The following is a 23,356-nucleotide window of genomic DNA, read 5'->3' on the forward strand; positions in this document are numbered from 1 at the left end:
AATCTGAGGATGGAAATAAATCCCACAAAAAGAACTTCGCAGGCCAAAGTTTTGCCACTCATGTTTTTAAGGGCAGTGATGCAAGAGCTGATACTGTGATTCCATACAGGAGACAGATACACCATTTAATGGTACAGCGCATGCTGGCCAGTGACTGGTTCCAACAATTGTTTTGTCATGAAGTTAACCCTTCCAAAGATAACTTAGTCTAGTCAATAACCAGGCCATACTAGCAATTCTTTTTAAAATGCTATGATATCAGCAAAGACACAGGAAATCAGAACCGCCAATAAGACAGGGCTTCTCAAACTTTGCCATGCCACAAACTACTGACATTTCAAATTGCACTGACCTTTCTTATCACCTTGATATCACAAATTCTGCTGTAAATAATACAATTTAACTAAAGTTCAACTGAAACCTGCGAGAAGAGCAGTGGGTTTGGAATGTAAGACTGACCCAAAAAACCCCAACAAGTTCCATTTGAAGAATTCTTTTTGAGTTGCGTGACATTTCTTACTAATAAAAGGTTATAAGATTACTCCTGCTTGTTTTACTCAGAGAACTGGAGATACAAGGAGAAATTGCCTGATATCCCTCTGGAGTGGGGATAGTAAAAGGATGGTCACTAAGGGATTTCTTTTTTCCTGATTGAACTTCTTCTCTTTGTAGTGTTATTTGCATGGGACTGAGTTAAATAATGGCAGCAATTGTAAAGGTTAAAACTGTTAACCTTTAATTTTAATACATAATTAAGAGGTATCAGATGCAATCCTAAACTTGCTGGCTATATTTCTGCTTAGAACTGGATTGAGGTAATAGGGTTTTATTATTGCGGTGAAAGAGTTTTATTTAAATCCTATGTAGGGATATATATGTGTTGGAAGAAATGTCCTTCTGGGTTCAGTTCCAAGTGAGGAAAAAGACACTGGATTCATGGAAGTTGCTTGGAAAGAAGGTTTATTGATGATGGACAGGACCACACGGTTTGAAGTCCTGGAGGAAAAAGAGGGAAGAGATGCTGAGAGTGCCCTAGTTTTATGCCCTCTCTGGGCTTTGGAATTTGAGCTTGTATTCTGATTGGTTGCCAGATCCCCATGGGACCACGCAGGGGCAACTCTGTAGGCTGTCCTAAGTCTCAGTCTTGGTTGAGACTTTGCTGGGTAATGAAAGGGTTTGGGATTCCTATTATGGCTCTACCTGAAGGAGGTAGATCTTTGTTAGGTAGCATAGACTGGCCCAGGCTTTAATGGCCCACTGACAAAGGTGGGGGGACTGAGTTTCTGCCTCCCTTTTAGGGGAAATATTCTGCCCTTTTAATATTTCCTAAAGTATCTCATTTTCCTAGGAGAGAGGTGGGTGCTAACTTCCTACATATGTATATAAAATGTTCTTTCCTCTTGACCTATACCTGTTATGGCACTCCGTCTAAAGAAAGTCCTCAAACGAGATCTTTCCAAGTGTCCTTTTTGACATATATCTATGAAATAAATTCTGGTTGGCTGATGAGGATCTTTGGTGTTCTTGGTGCTAATGACTAATCAAATGGTTTAAAATTTTTTTTTTCTAACTTAGGCTTACAGATTTTGCTTATTGTATCATAACAAGTCAGTTGTGTTGCTACCTGGGGATGGCTAGCAATAAAAAAATATTTTCAAATAAGAGAAAGGAAGAACTTAAAAACAATAAAGAGGATAGATAGCACTAAACAGCAGTTCACTTGCAGGGAAAAGATTAATACAAAAGGAAAATATGCTGTTAAAAATGAAATTTAAATAAAAGTTCCCAAGATGCCTAATTGGAATAGGTAAGACAACATTTTAAAGCAGATTAAATGCTTTAAATACCTAGAGGGCTCTATTTCAAGTCTCAGGTTAAAAAAAAGAATGACTTTAAGAATGTCGAAATAACAATACAGTGAAGCATTTTAGCTAATTCAAGTCCCCCGCCCCATTTGTCATCAATTTACTGTCCTCAAATCATTTAAGGTTACTGTCCTCAGTTCATTTAAGATTAAGGTTAAGTTGCTAGGACAGCTTTTATTTAATATTCAGTGTGGGCTCTACTCTAATTAACCTCTTCTACAGAGATATAATATGAATTCCTGGAGCAATGTTTCAGATTTCTGAGCATGTTCTTAATGTGGTCATGTGATTGGAGTCTGGCTTATCCAATCACCGTTTTCTTGGTGATTCCTGTTGAAACTTAGCTCTGCCCATTGAATCTGCTTCTCCTAATGATTTGTAATAAATTCCATTCAGCCTGGAAGAAGAGCCTATTGTATAAAATACTAACCTACCAACTCTATGCAAGCTTTCCCTGAACCCTCATTTTCTTTCTGGATCTTGGATGGCAAAACAAATGAAATCTTATTTTAATGGCATCTGATCCTAGAAATTGAATCTGAGTCTGGAGTCCATGTATTAAAAGCCTTTCCTGCCTGCCTGCCTGCCTGTTTTCCATGACCGCACAGAAAATAATTGGGAAACTTTTGTATAGCTTCAAAAATCACTTCTTTAAGTTTCATGAATCTTGCCATTGGTCAAAATTACACTGACCTCCAAACTAGCTCTCTCAAAAACCCAGCGGACCTCATTGTGATGATTGCTCTCATTAGGGGTGTGCATTTGCTGTAGGGCAAATGGAAAAGCAGACAAAATGGGCCCCAAGTGTTCAATTTTCATTCTTTCTCAAGTAAGTGCCAAGAAGAATGGATCTCCCATAACTGGAGGCATTAGTAATGCACCTTATTTCCAAGCTGTAATAACAATTAACTTAAAAATAAAACCCTCCTGTAGTGTGGTTTGTTGCCAATTTGTGATAGCAGTAAATACACATGTTTTTTTCCCTTAGATTGCCATGGTTGAAGGCATCCTCAGACAACAGAACAACAACATCTGTTTTGTATTTCTTTCAGTGCCAAAACTGGAATGACACAGTGTCCATGATGAATCTAGCAAACAACTTTGTCTCCCAAAAGGTAGAGAGAAAAAAGTAGAGGGTCAGCTATTCTGAACTTAATTCTCACTAACAGGGATGAAATGATAAAAGGGGCTGAAGTTGTAGGAACTTTGGGAAAGTGTGACCATGTGATATTGGAATTCAACATAATGCAGGCACAAGTTAAACTAGTGTCTTAGACTTTAAGACAGCTGATTGAAAAAAAAAACATAAAGAGAGTTTGGGAAGTATTCCATGGAAATCATAAAGAGAACAACAAAAGAAGCTTTGGAAACTGTGAAAAATGAGATTATAAAAGCCCATGCTAGCACAATACCACTGAAAAAGAAAGAGAAGAAATCCCAGAAGAACCCAGCAGGAGAACTATCTGGTCAACTGAAAGACCAAAAGGATAGGTATACAAAATAGAAATCCCAGAAGAACCCAACAGAAGAACTATCTGGTCGATTCTGCTTCCGATTGTTGAGAACGATGGACGTGTTCGTCCACCCTGCTCTCTCTTGGTGGGCTCCTCTCGGCTTGGGGGGGGCACAGGGTGCCTTGAAGGGGCGCCCTGCCTTAGGGGCTGCTCGCTGGGGGTCCCCTGGATCGGCAGCAGCCGCGGGGGGTCTCCGGCATTGCCCCAGGAGCCAAGAAGCGAGAGGTGGTGCACGAGGAAGCTTCTATGCTCCCCCGCGCTTTCATTTCGAGGCAGCTGGATGATCGACAATTTGAAGGCTACAGCTGAAGTGTGGTGAGATGGGAATCCTCCCCAATTCTCCTTTTGATATTTAAATAAAAGATCATCAGCTTTCTAAAAGACTTTCAATCTCCTCCTGGGAAGTGTGATTGGAGGGAGGGGGATTTCTACCACCCCCTCAGAAAATCGGCTTCCCAGCAATTTGCCTCCTTGCAAAAAACAGCAAACAGTACAGAAGATATGCACTGTTTGTGGTGTTACATTTCAGACTATACTCGTACAGATGCTGTTAAAAGGGATGTAGCTTGCTGGAAGTATCCATTATTCTCTGCTATTTAAAAGGAGATACAATAGCAGAGGAGGAGGAGGAGAGAGAGAGTTTTAAAAGGAATCACACTAGTTATAAGCAATGGCAAAATGACTTTCTTAATGCAATTGTGAAAGAAAAGTGAGGATCTGACTTCTTTAAAAACTTTGAAAACTTTTGACTTGTTGCTTCCTGATCTCCGGTGCTGGTGAAGCAAGATGGCACACTTCCTCCGTCTTTGTGCTCTTTGAAATTAGACTCTTCCTATGAAAATTGCTGGCATTGTACTTTTGCCTCCGTGACTCTCAGAAACATCTCTTGCTACATAGTATCTTGGATCTGGAATAACTGATTTAATTGACTGGACTTGAACTATATAGAAGGTCTCTATTTCTGTCTGGACTGCCTGCCTCGTGGTCTCTCTTGGTTGTGCTTTTCCACAGTCGCCATTTCTTTGTATGGACATAGATATCTCTGAGCTTTTTTTTAATGATGGCTCTGAAGAAACCACCAGATCCTGCGAAGCCAGGATCTGCTCCAGCATCTTCAACATCCAGCCTAATTGGACAACAGTTACTAATATCATTTCTACAACCTAAAGCCCCTGAAGAGGAATCAGTAACTTATCAGCTGCTTCAAAAGATTTTAAAAGGGCAGGATGAACTGAAAAATCAATTGAGAGAAATGAATGAACAACTCAGAGAAAATCAAAACCAAACTGCACAAAACAAACAAAGACTAGACGTTCTGGAGGAGGGGACAACTGAGATGAGGGGGGAGGTGAGGGTGGTCCAGAGAGGAAATATAGAACTTGAGAACCACATGATAAAAATGGAATTTGAAAGGATGCCTTTTTTCCTTAGATTTCAAAACATAATTGAGACTGACAACGAAGACTTGAAGGAGATCATGACAACAATGTTAGCTGAATATATTTAAAAAGACAAACAGCAGTTAGGATGGGATATTGACTTGGTTTACAAAGTTAATTCAGCTTATGCTAGAACACACAATGTTCCAAGAGAGGTTCATATTAAATTTCTTAGAAAGGCTACAAGAGATGAGATTCTGGGGGCACAAAGGGGGCAAACATTAAAATACAAGGACAAAGAGATAGCCATCCTGAAACAAATCCCAAAGAAAGTAAGAGATAAGAGGAAAAAATATTCACCATTAGCAAAAAAATTATTTGATAAAGGATTTTGGTTTTGGTGGCTATTGCCAGAAGGTATGTTGATTTTCTGGGAGGGCAGCAGAGTTAGAATTAATACAATTATGGAGGCAGAGGCCTTCATGGAAAAAAACAAAGCTCTCCTTGACAAAGCGGAAGACAATACACAAGATATGAAGGAGGGAGGGGCCGAGGCTTTGCTGGCAGGCGGGGGGGGGGGGAGGCAACAATGAGAAAACTCAGATCACAAAAGTAAGTTAGAAAAATATTGCAATTGCTGATACAATGAATCTTTTTGTTAGATACAAAGTAAATGATTGAAATTATTGAAAGATAAAAATAAGCTGTCAAGATTTAGTTAAGCAATAACATTTTGTTTATCATTTTGTAAAAGTTATGAGACTTGGGGGGAATACCATTTCCTGCACGATGTAGCTGTCAAAATTTGTACCCATACCCATTACCCCTTTTCTTAAAATTTTGTAAAACCAATAAAACTTTTTTTCAAAAAAAAAAAAAAGAAGTACTATCTGGTCAACTGAAAGACCAAAAGGATAGGTATACAAAATAGAAAGAGGAACACATAATCAAAGCAGAACACTAGCACATAGCCTGAATCTGCAAAGATGAAGTCAGAAAAGCTAAAGATCAGAATGAAGTAAGACTAGGAACAAATATCAACAACAACAATAACAACAGCAGCAACAACAAATGTTTCTTTCAACATGTAAACAACAAGAAAAAATGATTGGTCCACTAATGAGAGAAGATGGCAATGATGGGTAGAAGGGAGAAAGCAGAACTTAATTCATTCTTTGCATCTATTTTTACACAAAAGGGGGAAAAACACAGTCCAACCTATCAAAAGCAGTTTTGTAAAAGACAGATGAAACTACAATTTAAAATAGGCAAGAAAATGGTAAGACAACACCTATCCACTCTAGATAAGTTTAAATCACCAGGACCAGATGGATTACATCCCAGGGTTCTGAAGGAGCTGGCAGACATTATCTCAGAACCACTGAAACAATTCTAATTTGGACTACTGTTTCATGCATGTTATGAGATGTAAAAAATTATGCAAAGTACAAATTTCACCTATGCTATACATGTATAAATCATATAAATATACATATGTATGCATGTGCACTCATATATGCACACAGACACCCGCTCCTCACAAAATCCCAACCATGTACAAAAAGTTGTGGTTACTTTATGGTGATACAGAAAGTCATGTACTTTGAGGTTCACTCTGAATCAATTTTTCTCCTTCAAAGTATGGTAGAGGACAATGGGTATTGGACGAAGTTTGCTAATACTTTATTTATATGCCATGCCATGAGCTCCACCACGTAACCATCAAATTAATGAAAGTTATTCCTTCATATTTTAAGACTTTATATTACACCTGACTGTCAGAAGTTTTATTAAAACAGATGCCTTCTCATCTCTTAATGCTTTGAGATTATTTGGGATCACCAGTATAAACCTGAACTTTTTTGCAGCATCAGCAAGAAAAGAGATGATAGAAGTATAGCAAATGTGAAAAAGACAGTAAGGATTCATGCCAATTTCTCAATTTCTCAAATGAAATTGACTACTTAGCTCATCTAAATATACAGGTGCAAAAATTGGGAGAACGTTGGACATAAGATTTGACCGAGAAGAACTGGATTTGTTCTCAGTTAAGAACAATAAGCATATACAAAATCATACACATCACAAAATCACAAGTCAATGTGAATTACTGAAAATGGTAGCAGGAAAGTCCATATGAGTGTGCCATTCATTCCATCGATATGAGTTTCTTGTTTGCATCTTTTCTAATCCATACAAAAGTCTATTAACTTTTCTTCTGAAGGGCTCTCAATACTCCATATCAGATATGAAGGGGCATAAGAAGGAACAAAGGGGTGTGAGAATTTAATCCCCTAATCATCTATTTGTCCGGGAAATAGACATAATTGGAACTACTCCAACGTCATCTCATCTGTTGACCGCTCCACTTATGAATCAAGCTTAGTAACACAAGCATGATTTTGTTTTTCAATTTGCATTTCCATCATTCTTTTCAAGCTTTTTCTGCCAAAGTCTGCATTCTAGTACGTAAAAGAATGACTGAGAGTGACCATTAATGCAGGTTTTTTTGAGACTAGAAAATTCATAAAGTACTGAGATCATATCTAATCACAAATGAATGAAAATGACCTTTTTGCTGCCTCAAAAGTACAGAAGCTCTGGGCAAATATAGTAATCTGATATTAAAAAATAAAGGAATTGAGAATAATAAATGACTCAAACTATGAATAACTAGATCCTATTGAAATTCAAATTAGACATTAGGGTTTTTTATAGAAATCTATGGATCAGATTTAAGCTATGAAATGGCAAAATTGAATTTCTCCAATAGGTATTTTAAATATTCTCCTTTATTAGGGATGTTGAGAATCAAACCATTCAGGAAACTTCAAAGTATGTACATTCCTATTTTACAAATGAATTTTGGTCAATTATTTGCCATTTAAAACATATGTCTTTCAAATTTTTGTTTTTATAAGTAAACATGCCTATACTCAGGGCCGGATTTAGATGAAAAGAGGCCCTAGGCTATTCCACTTATGCGGCCCTTTCACCTCCCATTTTTAAGTTTGTAAATTACATGAGAGATAATAAAATACATCATTACTGTGATATATATCAATATATTAAATGAAACATGTTGTAATTGGTACTAACCTTTATAAAAAATGTGACACGGATAATAAATAAAAATAAAAGGCCCCTCTTGATCTTGAGGCCCTAGGCTGAAGCCTAGTTAGCCTATAGGAAAATCCGGCCCTGCCTATACTATATCTCATATATCTGTCAAAGTTGATCACTATTGTATAGATATAAAAGGAAATAAAAGGTGAATGTTTAATAAAATTCCCATTTATGATGAATGAGAAAAAAAATTCTTACTTTTGTATTTGTCTCATAAGGTTCAAAATGCAGATGTCATTAATAACAGTTAATTATTCTTTATTTTCTTTTGCTCATACTTTTAAAAAACATAGAGCAGTATTGCTTTTTATGTAACTGTTAGCCAAGGATTTGTACCTTTCTGAAACCCTTGTTCCTTCTCTCAGTTCTCTGAACTGTAAATTAAATTGTTCGAGAGAAATAGATATATGAGGAAGGCTCAAGTGACCAAGATAATCATATAATGTTTCAAAATAATTGACATTTTATCTAGCTAATTAGGTAACTGGGAAAATTATTATTTAGCACAGGAATAGAGAATCTCCAGATGTTGCAAAACAAAACAATAATTCCCTGCAGCTTCAGCTAGTATTGTAAAGGATGCTAAAAACTGTGCTTCAGCAACATCTGGAGAGCCCCACAATCCCAACCTTTCAGTTCAAATGATGCTGCATACTGCTTTTTGTACATGTCATTTGCAATATTAAAGGCACAGCTAGGACAAAATGTTTGCTGCCTGAGGCAAAGGCGAAGATAGCATATCCTACTCCTAAATTCTGCCATATGTTATTCTGTTTCAGCGACTCATTCCTGACATGCCCTCAGCTAAGCCATTGCTTCTCCTCAGTTTACTCTTTGCAGCTGCAACCCACATGCAACCTAGTAGAGCATCTTTAACCCAGTCCCAAAGGTGCTTTTTCAAAAGGTAACTGGACTTTCTTTGTTTTTTTGTCCCTTGAAGTTGTTTCACTTCTCATCCAAGAAGTTTCTTTAGAACTGAAGACACTTCTTGGATGAGAAGCAAAATCTCTTCAAGGGGAAAAAAAACTCAGAGAAAGTCCAGTTGCTTTTTGAAAAAGTATCTTTGGGACAAACATGAGTTGGATGATTGAGAATCTCTATACACATCTTTAACCCAGGGGTCTCCAAACCCGGCCATTTAAAGATGTGTGGCAGCATGGCTGGCTGAGAAATTCTGGGAGTTGAAATCTATACATCTTAAAGTCTCCAAGTTTGAAGACCTCTGCTAACCAATCAGCTGTCAGTTCAAACCAACCAATAGTTGAGCAAGGAGCATTAAAATTTACCAATCACTCTCCACATATCCTGTGCTCCGTGATTTATTAAGCAGACATCTCTCTTCTGTCCTTCATAAAACCAAGACTTAAAAAATTATTGCTCACCACCCTTTACAGCAGCATGCACACAATCCCTGTGATTTTGAAGACTGTCATGTTGACAAGAAGCCTTCCTGGGACTAAACTAGATGAATTGTGAACCTAGAAGTGGGGATCATGATAGGGAGGAAAACCAATTGCCATGTAAACAGTTATGGACTCTGTGGAATCACAAGTACATAAATCCCACATATAAAAACCAGAGTTTTTTAAGGATAAAAAGGAGAAGATTCCCTTCCCCCTTTATTTTTGGAGTACTCCTTAGCCAGGCTTCAGGTGAAGGAGGGTGCCTAAAATAAAAGAGGCAGGACTTTTCTTCCAGAAGAGTAGACCTCAGTATCTAAAAACAGATTTAGAACTGAATTTTATTTCAACGTTGAATATAAAGTGGCACCCTTACGTGTAAGAATCGTAAATTTCTTAGATTATTAAAAGTAGCTTTCGAAGTGCACCTTATTGTTTTTTCCAACAACTGCTCCTCATCTGTCCCCATTTGCTGTTGAGGCAGCCACTTCATTGTGCCCAATGGCTGGACAAATAAATTAAAATAAAAAGCAATATGCTGGTTTGCCGAAGGAAATCCAATATGTGAATAGCATTTTTTTTTACCTCTACACTTCCCAGAATATTTCACCTATAATATTTCATCCATACTAATCAGTGAATAGTTTGAGGGTATCTGATGTTGTTGTGTCATTGTTATACCTAAAGAAATTGGTCTCTGAATAGATCGAAGGCTTTGGGGAACTGATTGCTGTGGGCGTTCTACTTGTAGCATTGTACCTGCAAAACATTTTGACTGTTGAAAAAATATTGTTTCGGAAAACAAACTACAAGAAATGTGGAAGCCACTTATTCCCAGAATGCCTGTAAATTCAACAGTATTGGAAAGTCTTTTTCAGATACAGGTATTTCCCAGCCCTGTCTGAAGATGCCAGTTGAACTGAAGTTGGACTATTTCATTTGCAAATTATTGGTTCCAATGACTGCTGTAGTCATAACAGGCTTTACAAGGAGCTTGCTGATGGTTTGGATTAGAATGATAAGGATTGTACAAGTTTTCTTGTTAAATTCTTCTTCAGTAGACAAATTGGCAGTACCCATTCATCTTGCTGGCCATATAGACTTCAAACAAATCATATCAATAAAGGACACTATTTAACTTGCTATTGTTTGCATATCTGGTGGGGGGGAGCACATGTTTATTGAGACAATCCAAACTTCTGATACAGAAAAAATAATTTCGTATTCCAATTTTCTCTCTAATCCCATGATGACTCTGGTGGTTTACAATGAAGTAAACTTAAAAATAACAGATATCAGAGGAAAAAAAGAGACCAAAGACCAAAAAAGAAAAACTAAAACTAGCTAAAATGAAATAAAACAAAACAAGAGGGAAATTCCTTGAAATACTTAACAACATTTTCCAAATACCAGAAGTCAGGAATCAGGTGAGTAAATCTGAAAACAAATAATCTGGGTGCAAATCCTAATTTATTCCACATACTTTCATTCCCCCTCTTCAGCTTCCTTCTTTAGTTAAGTGGTCCTGATTAATCCTTGACTTGCATGAATTGAAACTTCCCTCACCCTGTCATTTTAGTGTAATCTTAACCATACTTTTAATTATCAGTTTTCTCCATCACCTGCTTGTGAGCACCTTGTGAGCATCATATTGGCCACTGAGAAAAAAAAATTTCTGAAAAATAATAGGCTTTAGTCTGATTTAGATTTTGCATGGTATTTTGTAGACTCCTTGGTTTTCTAGCTGGATTTTGTCTTTGGGGTTTCTTAAGATGTTGGCTATTTTTTGGTCAGTGGTGAAGGCTGTCCTGATATTGTGCTTGTGGAGAATTTTGCTGATTTTATCTGTGGTGCCTTTGATGTAAGGGAGGAGGGCGATGCCATTGTCCTGTTCTGTGTCTTGGTTTTTTGGGGGAGTCTCCTTTTGGATTAGGTTGGTGATTGTTTTTCTTTGGAATCCATTGGAGATTAATACATTTGTGAGTTTGTGTAATTCAGTTTTCATGTGGTCTTTGTCGGCTAGGCGTTTGGTTCTGGAGATGAGGGTCTTGGCTACAGAGTTGATCTGTGCAGGGTGGTGGTGGGATTGTGCATTTAAGTAGCGGTTGGTGTGTGTTTTTTTTTCTGGTAGATGGTGTGTCCTAGGGAGCCATTGGGTTTTTTGTAAATTAGGACATCCAGAAAGGGAAGTTGGTTGTTTGCTTCTTTTTCCATGGTGAATTGTATTTTGGGGTATAGGCTGTTGAGATGTGTAAGGAAGTTGTCCAGTTTTTCTTTCCCGTGTGGCCAAATCACGAAAGTGTCATCAACATATCTAAGCCAGAGTTTAGGTTTGTGTTCAGATTTGTTAAGAAACCCCGAAGACAAAATCCAGCTAGAAAACCAAGGAGTCTACAAAATACCATGCAAAATCTGCCTGGCAATATATATATATAGGACAAACAAACAGGAGGGTATTTATTTATTTATTTATTTATTTATTTATTTATTTATTTATTTATTTATTTAATTTGATTTCTAGACCGCCCCCTCTCCCCGAAGGGACTCGAGGTGGTGTACAGGTACCAAATTAAAAACCTTACAAATAATCATAAATATAGTTAAATGCACACATCGCAGAACACAAGAACGCAGTAAGAAAAAAAGAAAAAAACTTCATCCCTTTTCCAGCACCTTAAAGCTACAGGACATGAAATCAACTTTGAAGGAGCCAGGTTAATCTCCAAAACAGAACAGCTCTCATCAGCTAGCCATACCCTAGCACAGCTAGCACAAATACAACACAAATATAAAAAGGCAACATTAAAAATAAAAATATGGGTTTCTGTCTGGATGGTTTTCTGTGATGAGCCGAATGACAGAAAGAGGGAGTAGTGAGCTCCCTCCCATATTTGGGCATACCAGGGGTTGTAACACAAATACATACCTATTTCCCTGGCTTAGCTGATAAAGGAGGAGAGCCTGTGGCTTAGTGTCAATTACATTGGCCTAATATGTAATACAGCCCTGGTTCGAATCCCAGTAAGGGTATGGCTAGCTGATGAGAGCTAAATAGCTTGAAATGGATCCATACTAGTCTCCCTTTATTTATTTATCAGCACAAATACAACACAAATATAAAAAGGCAACATTAAAAATAAAAATATAGTGTTATATATAACACTATATATTGCTTTGTTCGGGTCCCCATGAATTACTCTGTTTTATTGATGATCCAATTTCCATTTTTTCCTCATTTTTTTTTTTACTGATGTCTCTTTCAATTAGAATAGTCTCTCTTCAATGAGAATTAGAGAGATCGTATATGGCCTCTGGTCTTACATTGTGAATCCTTTTCTTGTACTTCATATTTACTGACAGGCAAATCATGCAATTTCATTTATTTCAGCAGAACTAAAGCTCTAGCAGGTTTGCTATATCCCCATAGAGGAAGACATGGCTTTCATATCTCATTCCTTTAAGGGGCGTTCCCACTCAGTATTTCAGCCTATAAACTGGAAGTTTATCAAAGTAGAAAATTCTTTATTAGAGCTAGCCTAGAAAAAAATATATCATCCCATGCCATTCAGCAGAGGTTTCATAAATGCTGGTCACTGACAGTATATGTATAATATGTGTTGTGAAATATGATGAAAGTACTTCTCTTAATGTTACATTGTATTAATACTCCCCAAATTTCTTTTAATGAAATACCTCTGTAATCAGAGCCAAAGATTCCTCCTGTAGCTTGCAGAGACAACTCTTATCTTTACATTTAAAATGAAAAGCAGCTAGACTCTTCAGCCAGTTAGTAGAAACTTGAAAGAAAAAAAAACCTTGCTTTGTGGATGATTGTCCTTCATGTGTGTGTGCATATAATTTAGTTGGAAAAAGGAAGCAGATGTCTTTGATTTAGTGATCTTTTCAGTGTTTTGAGATCTGTGGTAGGAAAATGTAATCCTCAAAGATCAAGCCAACCAGAAAAGAACAAGACCATTCCATCGATTCTGCTATCTCTCTCATCTCTGTCAAGCTGCCTTTGCAAATGTCACCAAATAACACAGAGAACTATTCTTTTTCTATAGAACGGATATCGAGCTGGTCATTATATACAAAAAATTAGATGGCATTTTCCCTCCTCCCACCCTCCCCATCCCATCTTCTTTCAGTGACTCTTCCTAAAGTTGTGAGCCTCAAATACATACTATTACGCAGGACTTTTACGTAAAACATGCTTATTTAAAGCATGTGGAATTCCATTCCCAGCCAACACACTAAAGTTGTTAAGATGAAACATGCTAATGTAAGAAGTCACTAAAATATTTTAATTTAAAAAAAAACATAGATAAAGTTAAAGATATCGATACTATGCCTGGTCACATGGTCATTATAAAAGGAGACAAAATATGTCAACTCATCGTACATAATTTTTAATTGCTTATTTTGACTACTACTATCCCCTCAGTCATTTACTATGTCATCTTTAAAATCTGGCAGTTCAATTGATTTAGCAAATTACGATAAGGGAAACCTTTAGAGAGTTCATGAAGGGATAAAAACTAAAGGCGGAAGAAGTACAATGTTTAAATGGATGAGACTATCCAGTATTGTTAGAGTTGAGTCCACAAACAATCCTTTTTCTGAATAACAGAAAGTCTTTTTTGTTGTGTATGGCAGTTTACTGGTTCCACTAGGGGGCGCCATACTCGGTTTTGATTGGTTCCTGCTTGACAGCCGGCATATATAAAGAGCTGTCAAGCAGGGTCTCAGTTTTGCCATTATCTGAGACACGTGCGTAGTGAAATGCTACGTTGGCAACCTGTTAGCATTAAACTGTTAGCATTAAGAGATCTGGCTTGCCTCAGTCCTTCCCTCCACCCGAGTTCTCCCAGATAGAACATTTTTAATAAGATTTGTTGAAGTGAAAGGGATAGGGTTAATCAGAATTTCAACAAAATAGGTTGGTTCCCACTAGAACTCACTTCTCTTCTGAAGTATTAAAGTTAAGCATGTGTCAAAATCTTCTCCATGGTGAGCAGTTTCGTGATTCTGAAGATATACAAAAGAGTCAGGAGATCACAACACCCACCTGCCTTTATGCATACTTGAACACATACCTGTATGTGGGCACACATAATATGGGGATCTTCTGTAATTCCCCCCCCCCATAAATAGACAGAAAGGCAATTCTTATGAAAATGGATGAGCCTATAGTTAATCATGACACAAATGAATTATGAATCCTTGTCAGCCTGAGATTTCAACCAAACATGGCACCTTCAGGTTATAATATTCCTGTAACTGTCAATAGCTACTAGATTATTGTTTAGCTACACACGAGTTGACTATTGCTGAAAATCATTCAAAAGCAAAAAAATTACATATTGTACTGTCAGAAGAATAATTTGGGGTTTCAACTTGAGCCGGGGTTATGCAAGAATAAATAAAAATCCAGCTATGAAGAAAGAAGAAATATTTATTTTTAAAAGCAAAACAGTTTGCATTTAGGGGCAGGGTGCAGAGAAATTGGGTACAGCAGCAGATTTTTATAGTGGGAACTTGTCTGGGATGTGGAAGTGTCTACATATTGATTCTAGGATGACACTTGAGGGACGTGTATGTGTGTGTAGGTATGTATTCTTGTGCAATTCTGCTGGAAGACCTAATTTAATTAACTCTATTGTGTTTGCAGTCCTTATCCTTTAATATGTGGATTAGGTCTGGGTAACCTATTTGGGAGTTTGAGGACATTTGGGTAAAGGATTTCCCCCCATTTGCTATTTTTACTTGATTAATTTAGTTTCAGCTTGATTTACAATTATTTAGTGGGGATGCTGATTCTTAGACCATTATGGATTCTGTTAATGTTTTAAAGGAAGATGGACACATTATAAAGAATAAAATATATTTAGATATAAAACTTCTCACAGTAGACCTTTGGAAAACTAGAAATATGTTCTCATCAGGATACCTGTTTACTTAGGTTTCAAATGTCTGATTCTCTTATGAAATGTCTAAATCTATTATACTATGTATACGATTTGTTCTTTCTCTCCCACCAAACTATTTGGAGATTTACATTAAAGTTCACATAATCTTTTTTTAAAAAAGAAAACAATAATCTGTACTAACTTAAATTAATTTCCATTTTTCTTTATCATGTTCCATTCTTATTATTACTATTATTCCTCCAACTTTAGAGAAACATTTTTTCAAACCTTTCCAAACTTAGTATGGTATTTCAGAATAATAGAACAGTAAAGATATCTCAGATGTTTATAAATTAATTTGAAAAATCTGAGATGAGCCAACAGTATATTTGACATGACCTCTCTCTCTCCCTCCCTCCCTCCTTCCCTCTCCCTCCCTCCCTCTCTCTCTCCCTCCCTCTCTCTCCATCTCTCTGTGCCAACCTTAGGAAGGAGGCTGCCATAACACCTTTTCAAGTTAAAATCTTGGCCCAAGTATTGTAATGGAGCCTGGTGGATCTTTATGTTTGAAAAAAGTGTTCTTGTTGTAGTTCATACCAACTTTCTAAGATCTATGCTTGCTACATATACATTGTACTTTGGCCCCTTTAGGAAATATCATGGCCTTAGATTTTTGGAAGTTACCAGCTAACACCCTTCTTAAATTAGAACAGGGATACTTAAAACTGAAGTTGGGCGATGGAGGCTGATGTAAAATTATTTGCAAAATATTCCCCTCAAGATTAATCCTACTAATATTGGCTGATGACTTTCCATCAAGCTAAGCAGTATCAAAGAAAGAATTAGGAATTGAGTGGCAAAGGACTTTTGGAAAGTGGTCAGTTGTCTTTCCTCTATTAAATTTCCAAGTTAAGGAAAGCCCTTTTCTAAGTGAAAGTTAATATTTTACTTTATTTTACTTACTATTAGAGAAAAGATATTCCAAGTTTTCAAAAAATATTGAAACAGCTAAACATGTGATATTGATGTCAGTTACCCTAAAATAAGATTGGTAGCTAACAAATTTTACAAATAAAAAAAAATACTTTTCCATCAGTAGAGATATCCGTAATTCTTGCATTTTACTTCTGCTTAGTCAGGACCCTGGAAGAACAGATGACATTTATATGAATTTAATTTTCTCAGACTGTGGCAATCTGGCAAAGGGTGCATCACTGCAAGATCTGAAAGACTGGGTGTTAGATTCGGGCAACGAGAGAACAGACTCCAGACGATAGTGACAACAACAGCTCTTTATTTAGTAGTAGTACTGATCCAGCTTGGCTTGGGGTCTAAGAGCTCCCCTTTTATAGGGATCGGGTACACCTCCCGTCCAATCAGAACAACCCCTTGTTCCCGCCCTAGTGGCGGACCTGAGTGGAGACTTACAGCGGTATATGCTAATATCTAACACTGGGTTACAGATAGATGACCAGGAAGAAAATCTATGTCATCATTTGGAGTTGAAAATGACTTGATGGCACATAACTAATAAATCAAACCTTTTACATACTTTAGAGCATGCTTTTTTCCAATTCTGTCATATCATTGCTTATACTTCTATTGGATATTTTTGATACAGCTCCTAATGAGGTAATTTACAGTTTCATCTTTGATCTTATACAGTTAGCGTGAACTAGCATTTCAAATACTTTCAGTTTTGAAGATATTTGCTTGTTTAGCTTGTTCTTGTGCTGCAGTTTCTTTTTTTAAAAAAAATTCAGGTCCTTGTTTGAAAATCTCAGTTTTGAAGACAAATCTTGATATGAGTTCCCTTTAGTAGCATGTATATATATATTGACCGTGAAGAAGTTTTAGATTTCCAGGCCTTAATCTGGTTTTCAGTCTCCTTTCTCTTCAACAGTTTTTCTTTACAAATTCCCATCAGTGTTATTGCTTACTGTGGGTGATAAAATAATTCAAGCTGTGTTTCTCTTCTTCCAGTCTTTGATTTACTTGGGGTAATTCTCTCTTAACTTCACTTCAGGCAAAGTAGATCCTGTCAACATCACTTCTTGCATGGAGAAAATGAGTCATGGTCATTAATTTTCTTGTTTTCCTATCAAGTATGTCTAACTCAGCTTGTGTCCAATCAATTATACTTGCAGTATATTGAAGAATTGGAATAGGCCAAGTGTTAGAGGTAGAATTCCTTTTTAATTTGGTCATGTCAGGAGCTTCCATTAATTCTAAGTATTTGAGTCTTTTTTCTGGGCCAAGTGTCTCATGGCACATACATTCATTAACTCCAATTCATCTTCTTCAACAATTTTGCCTTTTTTAATTGCCAGAGTTATAGATTTACAGATAGATCAGATTACAGTATTCTCTCAGACTTACTAGGTAGATCAGATGGGAAACACAACCAGTTAATTCCAATTTATTGTAAAGCTACATTAGCAGAACTTCGCAAGTGTGAAAATAGAAATCTCCCACCATCTTCTTTATAAGTCCAAAAACTAGGAAGGATTATTTTTGAGTCTCTTGCCCATCTGCTATTCAGCTGCAGGTTATGCTGTCTCTTATCTGACTATTTCCTAGATAGCATTTCTTTGCCCCACCTCCCAAGATCTTTCCACCTACTAGTACATATTCTCACTAAACATATTGTGTTCTATTTTCATCTTGGTTAAACTGACGGTCGTGTCCTATCTTCCATGAGAAACTATTTCTTAGGTGTCATTTTTGGTAGGGGAATCAGTCTAGCCTACCTTTTATCCTTTTTCAAACCACCAATCTCATAAAATAAGATAAAAATATAAAAATAAAACACCAATCTCATAAAATAAGATAAAAATAAAACCAAAATTTTATTTATTTATTATGAAAACAGAATATAGAAGTCCCTTTTTGCTTTTCAATAATCACCAGCAAATTCCCAGGAGCAAAGGAGATTGATTAAAAGACACAGTCGATCATATCTGTGAGAGTATAGAAAAATATACTGGAAAAGATAAGACTGCAATATAATTCTGGTTTTCTTCTATTTAGAGTCAATCCTGACTCTAAATAGTTCCAAGCTGTGGAGTCCTTGGTTCTATTTGAGCTTGGTTGTTCCCTGCACACATTTTGTTATCTGACTAAATATTATCTTTTTTTTTCAATTTTTCAATTTTATTAACAAACATGTAAAACACACACACACAAAACTTACACGTAAAACACATTTACAATGTGTTGCAATACAAACAGGAGCTTCCTGTTCTTTCTAATAGCAATTATCAATCGATACCGCTCACCTTATATTATTTCCCCTTCTATTGTATTTCATTTGGATTTCACCATTCTTAACTCTCTTATTTTACTCATAACTATTATTTTTGAGTTTTGTTATATTCTTTCATTGATTCTTGTTTCTTTCCTCCATCCACCTATACCATTTATCTCATATCTGGTAGAATTCTGATTCTTTTCCCTGAATTTCTTTAGTTAGTTTTTCCATTTCAGCACAATCCATAACCTTTCTTATTATTTCATCTTCGCTTGGAGTTAGTTTGTTTTTTCATTTCTGGGCAAAGGCAATCCTTGCCGCCATAATTATGTGTAGCATTAAATACTGGATTTCTTTTTTTTTTATTTTGCAGAAATTTTTCCTAATAAAAAAATTTCAGGCTTCCATTCTATTTTAACCCCTGTTATTGCCTCCAGCCAATTTTTGATCTTTTTCCAAAAAATTTTAGCCTCCTCACAGGTCCACCATAAATGGTAATATGTTCCGTGTATTGATTTGTATTTCCAACAATTTGGGGAGGTATTTGTTGAGATTTTAGCTAACCTTGTTGGTGCCAGGTGCCATCTATAAAACATTTTGCACTGGTTTTCCTTGTATGCAACTGATAATGTCATTTTTAAGTTTGTTCCCCAAAATTTTTCCCATTTGTCTAATTCAATATTATAGCCAAAGTTCTGCGCCCATTTTATCATCTGTTCTTTCACAATTTCCTCTTCCATTTTATACTTCAGGAGAAATTTATATATTCTCCCTATCACCTTTCTATCTGAGCTTTGAATAATTTTATCCAATTTGCGTGGTTCTGTTTCGATGTCATATAATTTAGTATCTTTATTGTATTTAGTTTTGATTTGAAGGTAAGTTAGCCAGTCAACTTTCATGTTATGTTCTGCCAATTCTTCAATTGTTTTTAAATTTCCCTGTCTATCAATTAAGTCTCTATATCTTAGCATTTTGTTCAAATCTATAAAATTTGGATGGGTCGTCCTTTCTGTCGATGATAACCAATTCGGAATTTTCACATAGGGGATTTTTTTTTAATTTTGAGCCATTTTTGCAATAATGCTCTTCTAATTAAATGATTTTGAAAGTATTTGTGCGTTTTATTTTTATCATCCCATAGGAATGTATGCCAGCCTGCTTGCAAATCATGGCTTTCCAAGGTAAAAATTGTTTTATTCTTTAGCTCTATCCAATCCTTCACCATGTTATTGTTACTGCTGATGCATAAAGATCCCAATTTGGTAATGCTAAACCTGTTCTCTCCTTGCCGTCTTGCATTGACTTTAGTTTAATCCTCCTAAATAATATCTTTAAGTGCTAGAAAGGAATGGGATTTGCTGTCTGTTTATATAAGTAGTTTATATCTGTCTGTGTTGTTGGGGATACTCATTTCTTACTGGTAGTTCCTTGATTGAGCTGCTGTTTATTGCTTAATTGCTTGTCTGAGTTGGTAGTTCCTTGATTAGACTATTGTTTACTGCTTGATTGTCTGGTGTTAATCTTGATGTTAATGCCTGTTTATCTGATTGATTGTTAGCGAGAAGGTGTTTTTGTTTCTTTTTTAACTTTTTATTATCTCTTTTGAATGATGCATAAATGGTATTTATTTTAATGTACCTGTTGATGGCTGATTTGTATGAATGCCAGGCTTCCAGGAATTCTCTAATGTTTTTCACATTTAGCTTGGTCTAGGATGCTCACAGTTTTCCATGTGAAATTATGATTAAATCTGTCTCTGTGTTGTAAAACTGGACTTTTCATCACATCTTCTAATTGCTAGATGGTGCTCATGGATGTGCTCACCTAGTCTTCTGCCTGTATGGCTTACATAGTGGCTGTTATAATCCTTACACTATATTTTGGAGATGACTCCTGTGGGTTGGGTCTTTTGCTTTACTTAACATGTTTTGGCAAGCTTTAATTGATTTGCCTAGTACAGTGATGCCATATGGTTGCAACTGTCTTTCTGAGACATTTTTAATATATGACAGTGTTATCTTTTTCATGGCTTGTGTTGATTGAGCAGTAGTGAGTTGAATAGTCAGGCACTTTTAAAATAAAATTGCATGGGTATCTGTTTTGTTGGAAGATGTTGTATAGGCAGATGTTGTTGTTCTTGGTTGCTGCTATGTGTTGGTATTCATGTGAATAATGTTCTTAACTGGCTCCTCTTATGGGAGATTGGGTAGCTACTATCAGTGGTGTATTAACTATTAAGCAGACTAAGTACATGCTTAGGGCACCAGGCCCAAGGGGGCATCACAAAGTTGAGAAAGAAAAAAGCCCAATGAAGATTTGTACCATATGTACAAAGGAGGGAGGCACCAAGATTTGTCAGTGCTTAGGGCACCAGTGAGCCTTAATCCACCACTGGCTACTATGATAGAGGAACACTTGGTTAATGTGGATAATTCAATGGTAGATGTGTTTCTAATATGCCGCCATTTTCTCTGCTGATGAGAATATCCAGGATATCTGTGTCATTTTCTTCTTCTTCCCTTGTGACTTCTTTTCTTTGAAGATGATGTTGATGGTTTCAAGGGTATTCTCAAGTGATACCTTTTTTAATATGACAAAGATGTTACCTACATATTGATTCATAATTTAAGCTGTATGAATGGGACTGCTGAAGTTTCTAGATGTTTCCTTATGGTCCAAGCTGAATAAATACACACAACTGCTGAGCTTGTTCAGGGGTTTTTGACAAATACAATTCAAATTAATAAATAGCAACACATTCAAAAATAATCTTATGCCATATCTCCAGCTAACATTTTCTGCTTGTTTCTATTCATCTTCCTGATACTTGTGGATTATAATTTTAAATTAAGATTTAGGAGAGCAGTCATTCTTCTCTCCTTTATATAGTCACGTTATCCAACCATTGCCATTTTTTCAAAAGGACAAGATTTTCTTTTAAAAACCTTGTTAGCTTATAATTGGAACGGGGGGGGGGGGGTGAATTTGGATTTTGCCATATTCTCACTGAGAATGTCTGTTGTCTATCTAGTGTACAACTGGGATAATGTTAAAGCATACTACCACCAGAAGCCTTAAAAAGATAGATAATATTTGTTATGTTCTGGATGAAGAATGGAAGTGAGGATTGAGTGACTCCTAACAGCTCTTTATTCAATTCTGCCTGTGAGGCAACTGTTTCTCCCTAACTGACACAGCTCTTTTATAGGGAAGCTGATCAGCCCACAACCAATCAGGAGAGAGTATTTTCCCACTCCAACAGAAGACCAGACTGAGAACTTCAACTGACAATTATATACAATACATAACAATATAAGTGATTGTTTTAGATGTTGCACAGTGTTTGTATACAAATAGAGTGAATATCTGTCCTTCTGCCCTCAGAAACCTTTTCTTGGAATATTTGCAAAGGCACAGTTTCTTTTGGGGTGACTCATCAAATATCCAATGTCCCATTTTCCATGTCATATTATGGAAATATTGCCAAGAAATTATTGTAAGCAAGACCTTTGGAGAGAACTGAAAGGAAAAGAGTGGCCATTGCTCCTTCTGTTGTTTTGATGAAATGTTTCCCCGAGGATGGATTTGAAACGATGGGAGTTAATGTTAATTAGGTTTCTCGGTGGGGGGGAAAAAGGTTAATTTAAATGGCATTCTGATTAAAAGGAAAGCATATGGTTTTGAAAAATCACATTAATTATTACTATTATAACTAAAAAAATTGGCTAGCAGTCTTTTATAATGGAACATACATTTGATACACAGTGAAAAGTTCTGCAACTGGTTGCATCAGCTACAATAATAATAGAACTATTATTTTAAGTCCATTGTGGATTTGCTCATAAGTAAGCCCCACTGAGTTCCATGAGCTATGTTCTCAGTAGGAGGTGTTCATAGGATTGCAGGCTATACTATACTTTATTCCATTATACAGAATCGCTAATGTCCTTTTCAGAGTTCTCCAGCATTAGAGTCTTTTAAAAAATCCAGTTCTGTCACATATTTGTAATACCGAGAAAGACATTAAGAAGGAGCACTGTTTGCCACTTCTTAGGATCTTGCCATTATACACTGCATGGTGTATGGAGTCTATTTATTTTTAAAAAATAAAACAAAAATAAAACCAGAATAAACAAAAATCCTGTGCTGTAATTGTCCCCTTGGGAAGCCCCATGGCAAGCTCAGCTAACCTCTTTCCATACCTTTCATGCATACAATCCTAGCCCCTCAGTAAAAATCCAAATCTCAGTGGCCTTCTAAAAGGGTAGAAAGGTGGAGGCCTGTGGAATTACCATTAGGAAGGTGTTTCACTCATAATTATGTGAAGAAAATGGAAATGAATCCTCTCAGCTCTAGTCTAACTTTCCCTCCGTGTTGGAGACATCACAGAGAAGGTGCATTTAAGATTAGACCTCATCTGCACATGCCATGTTCTTCACCCATCTACTTCTCAAATCAAGCTCATGTTGAAGAGCAGATAGCTATAAAATCCTTTTCTGAGGTAAGAAGGGAAGATTTGGGATTGGGATTTCTTCTATCTATCATATTGTACGTGAAATCATTTTTAAAGGCAAAGGATTGCGATGGCACTAAGCAAATTAGAACGATCTTTTCAAATGTATATAGATAAGACAGCAGAATATATTAATTCAACAAAAAATTATTCTGTTGAATTTGATTGAATAGAAGGCTGCCTTACAATTGCAACCTGGAGTGGCCACTAGCCGTAGGCTTTATTTTATACCCTGATTTAGTAAAAAAAATCCATTGTTTTCCTTATTTGGGAAAGAGGCAGTGTTGAAATCCTTGATTTAATTTCCGCCTCAAATCTTGACTATAGGTTTGTATCCTCATATTTTCCATTGACAATTATTAGAAATCAACAAATGAATTTTTATAATAGAAAAATT

This window comes from Natrix helvetica, assembly GCF_964273705.1.
Source record: "Natrix helvetica genome assembly, chromosome: 1".
Lineage (NCBI taxonomy): Eukaryota > Metazoa > Chordata > Lepidosauria > Squamata > Natricidae > Natrix > Natrix helvetica.